We start from the raw sequence: 4508 nt of genomic DNA, 5'->3' as shown, positions 1-4508 counted from the left end.
ACCGTTACTATAGATCGTCTATTGCAACAGTTCCAACCATTGCAATAGGACTTCGATGCTACTGGAATATTTCGACTCTTAAACCGTTGCAATAGTGTTTGAACCGTTGCCATAGCTCTAGTTATTGCTACAGTTTTGTCCACCATACCAATAGATGTATCTAATGGAACACATTTTGGGTAAAAAAAAAATTCTATTGGTACAGTTTTTAGTTCCCTCGTTATTTTCCCTCCTAAAATTTCACTAATCCCTCCAAAACCCCAAAAACTTTGTACTCTTTTCTTTTAATCAGTATTTGTCTATTTGTTCTAAAAAAAAAAAAACAAAGTTCCAAAACGCTGAAACACCAATTCATATCACAAAATTGCAAACCCATTAACACCAACTCTTATCACAAAATTGCAAACCCATTCAAAGTAAGTTCTCCTTCCTCTACGCCATCTCCATACCATTAGCTTATTGCTATTAGCTTTTTCTTTTAGGAATTTCAAACAAAATATAGAAAAGAAAATTTTAGGAAAATGTTAGTATACGATCCATTTTTTAGCAGCAACATAAAATCAATATTGCATAGTTGATGTATGAAGTTTCTAGGATTTGTTTTTGTTGGGTCTTGTTCTGCAAAATCTAATTAATTTTGATATTGATGTGCTTTTCTTGTTGGGTTCTCTTGGAGCAGCGGACACACCAACACTTTACGATGTGAATCGCAGTGGTGAGGCTTCAATTGAGATTCTTTTTCCTTTTCTCAAGTTAAATTGTTTGTCTTTTATTCTAAATCCCATTTACCCAGAAAAGATTTCACCTTTCTTAGAATTGTTTGATTGATTTTGGTCAAAATTTTCTGTAGAGTTTGCTCGAGTTCGTCGATTGAGGTCGCTTACCAATAGATTTGATATTTAGCTCAGTTGATTGCGTCTGCTTCTCTCCAGGTACTCACTCTGTCATAATTTTTTTGTATTTATTTTGCAATTCTCAACAGTTGATTCTGAATTGTAGTCCCATATTCCTTTGATATACACTTTATGCCTGAGATGCGTAATACAATTTTTGGGGTTTATTTTTGGGGGTTTGTGCCATTAAAATTTTTGAATTAAATTTTTTAGTGTTCTCTTTGGTATTTTTTCTTAAAATTTATTCTAGATTGGTTTCTTCTTATGCTGCAAGGAAGTGTTGAAATTTTGGAGATTTAAGCTTATGTGTTTGCTTTCTTAAGAGGATTTATACTTTATGCTTAAGATGCGTAATTGATGGAATTGAGACACTTTGAAGAATTCTAATTCATTAGTCATTTTATTGCTATCTTTGGGTTTAAAGAATGATGTCGTTACGACTAGGTTTAACCGTTAATGGTTCTGTTAAAAGAAACAATTTTTTTAAAAAAACATTTGTGGTTATTGTGGCTAGCGCCTAGCGCTGTTGTTTGAATTTTGGATTTTTTTTTATCTGTTAAGGTTTTTGGTTATGGATACCAGGTTTGGTTTGTTATATACATTAGAAAGGCTTTTTAAGCAAGTTTTTCGAAAACAAAATCTCGTTGTAATCAAGTAAGCAATTCATGCACAATTATTTCGAAATAAATTAAGTTTCAAAATGGAAATTCATGTAGTTTTATTTCATCAACAAATCAAATTTTAAATGGCAGTCAGCCCTTTTGCCTTTTGTCTGACCATTTTGGCTAAAAATTCATTTAGTTTGATCCAATCCATCTGCATCCCTTATCTGCAATTTCAGTGGCATATCAACGGTAAAGATAAGTTTTTTCTCCATCACTTCAATCTTTAGAATCTCCTTATGCAAAGTTTCAATAGTCAAGTTTCCTCCATTTTTGCTTCTTTACTTTGTTTTTTGATTTTGGTTCTGCTGTGAATCTCCAAATAGACGAGTGTCTCTTTATTGTAATGCCTTAAAAAGTATTTACTTAAAATAAGGGGTAGTGGTTGTTCCACAATTTGATGCTACTTCACTAAAATCAGATGTAATACTGGAGCATATGAATACTACAAAGGATGTATCTAATTATATTTTGTATACTTCCAGGTAAATTCAAAAGATCCTTAATATACACTAAGTGCATATAAATAACTGCCTTCTAGGAACTGTTGCCTTTTACTAATATGTGTGAAATCCACATAACAATATCCAACATGATTTGGCGGAAGAGAAGTCTACACTAAGTGTGAAGTCCTTAGTCCATGTTTTACACACTTTTGTGAATGGAGAACATGCAGGTAAGCATATAACCGGGTACATAATACACAACTTAAAATTGTGTCATGCAATTTCAAATATAAACATTTTTGGGGTTTGTTCCGAGTTTAAAATAATGAAAAAACATATACAAAGTTGGTTGATGTTGATTGCTGGTGAGCTTCAGAGGAGGAATTTAGTTGACCGGTGTATTCTTCAAGTTGAATTCAGGAAATTTAGCACAAAGGCTGCACTGCTTATTTGCAGCAGGGCCAGGGGTGTTTTGGCAATTTAGTGCAAAAGTGGTTGATGCTGGTTATTGGTTGTTGTAAAGACACCAGGACCATCTATATTATGTGTTTCACTTATCCAATTTATATTGGAAATGATGTGGTGCATAATTGGCTACTAAATGTCATCTGGTGATGGGAGGAAAACCAATACCACCAGTTTTAGTGTTACTGATGGTTGTAGAAATTTGAGCATACTACTGGTGGACAAAGATCTAAATAATACGGGAATCATGCTTATTATGGAGCCTGTTCATGTGAGAAATTAGGTGGTTCTATACTGGTTCAATGATCCCACTCAGTTGAGAAATGAGTTGATCAAAAAATGGTGAAGTGGAGTTTTATATATCTGTCTTTATCACAAGAAATGACATGAGACTTGGTAAGGTGGGAACAAGTTTTCCATGGAAACTTTCAGGCAGCAGGATTTGGTTTGGGACTTGCAGATGTACAACAGTTGCAAAAGGTAGGGTGCTGCTAGTCAGACAAGGTCACAAGTGCTGTAATTATGCTGAAAATTCATGCCTGATGGTGATACTGAAGATGGTTGTTGGTGGTGGGATAGCAAGGAGTCCTTATCACCATGTTCAAATCCTAGGGGAGGAGAGCATGGTGGTCAATTTTTACACTAACATTATTTTCTTTTTTGAGGTTTAAGTTTTGCAGGGAAATACAACAGCACCAGGAAATCAGGAAAACTGGAACATGTTTATGCCACTGATCCTAAGCAAATCAGAATGAAGTGATGCAACTGTGGACCAAATTTGATAATATGCTATACCCTATTGATCCTACTCAGCTTAGAAATGATATGAGAGTTATAACAGATATAAGGAAAAGGAATAAATAGGCTACATAGATATATACTGGTAGCAGGAATTTTGGTTACTGGTCATTATGCAAGCAGCTGCTACTGGTACTGATTTATATTGGCAACAAGATTTTTGGACTTGTGGTTAGTGTTTGTGTTACTGGTCCTACTTATGTAGGATATGATGTGATACAAACTTCATACAATGTAGGCTACTACTATTATTTCATTGATCCAAATTCAGGAAATGATATGGGATATATTAGTTATACTGGTTGCGGTGCAGCAACTACACAAGCAAAGTTGCAATTTCAAGTTTCAAGTGAGAAAGTCAGAAGTCGCTACTATATGCAAGATTCTGCAGCAGAGAAAGATTACCAGATATGCACCAAATTGTTCATACAGCTACAACATGAGATGATGCCATATATGCAAAAATTTGGCAGCTGCAGAGGATATATGGCAATTATACATTTTGCTGAAACAGTTGTTTGATCATTTAATGACCAAAAACCGTTTTATCTTATAGTTTACAATGTAATTTTCAGTTTTCTAGTTAGTAGGATATTAACAAATTTGTAGCTATAACTTAAGATATCATATAAATCTTAAGTTGGTCATTACATTAATTTTTGCATCTTTATTAGCCATTTTGGCTACATTAGTAAAGACTCTTTATTTGTTTCGCGTTGAGAAAAATATATAAAATCAGCCCTAGGCATCATGCCAAGTGGACTTTATTAAAAAAAATGATGAAAAACCAAAGGCAGAATGACAAGCAAGATACAGTAGACAATTATTATTACAAATATTTTTTATTAAGTACATGATAATGAGGAAAACAGACACATGCATACACAAAAACACCATATTTCCTAATGCAAATTTGAAAATTTTCGAGATTTCCACTGTACCATTGGTTACAAGAGTGATTAGATTTGCAGGTTCTACACTTCGTTTATGGAAATGTTACTTGCGAATATTAACGGCTTGGCTAGCAAAGTAAAAAACTGCTTCCATATCCGAAAAGGAAAAAAGAAACCATAGTTTTTTATTTCATACTGTTCCTAATCCCAAGCTACACACTGAAAGAAATGTCTCCAGATAGGAGGTCATAACCACTGATGCTTCCATGTGAAGCACAAGTCAACACTTTGAGCAGCTCAAAAATATGAATTTACAAAAACCTCTTAAAGTATTCTAACACACGAGTATTA

General features: G+C 33.9%; 1 long non-coding RNA gene across 1 annotated transcript; it reads left to right on the top strand.

The window, feature by feature from the left end:
• Positions 1–263: 263 nt before the first annotated feature.
• On the top strand, positions 264–1244 carry LOC132605232 (uncharacterized). Its single transcript, XR_009569106.1, has 3 exons — positions 264–416; positions 680–715; positions 853–1244. It is a non-coding gene; the product is annotated as an uncharacterized LOC132605232 (long non-coding RNA).
• Positions 1245–4508: the final 3264 nt, after the last annotated feature.

Source organism: Lycium barbarum, chromosome 8 (assembly GCF_019175385.1).
Source record: "Lycium barbarum isolate Lr01 chromosome 8, ASM1917538v2, whole genome shotgun sequence".
NCBI classification, from domain to species: domain Eukaryota; kingdom Viridiplantae; phylum Streptophyta; class Magnoliopsida; order Solanales; family Solanaceae; genus Lycium; species Lycium barbarum.
Note: the sequence above shows the minus strand (reverse complement) of the source record. Positions and strands in the feature narration are given on the sequence as shown.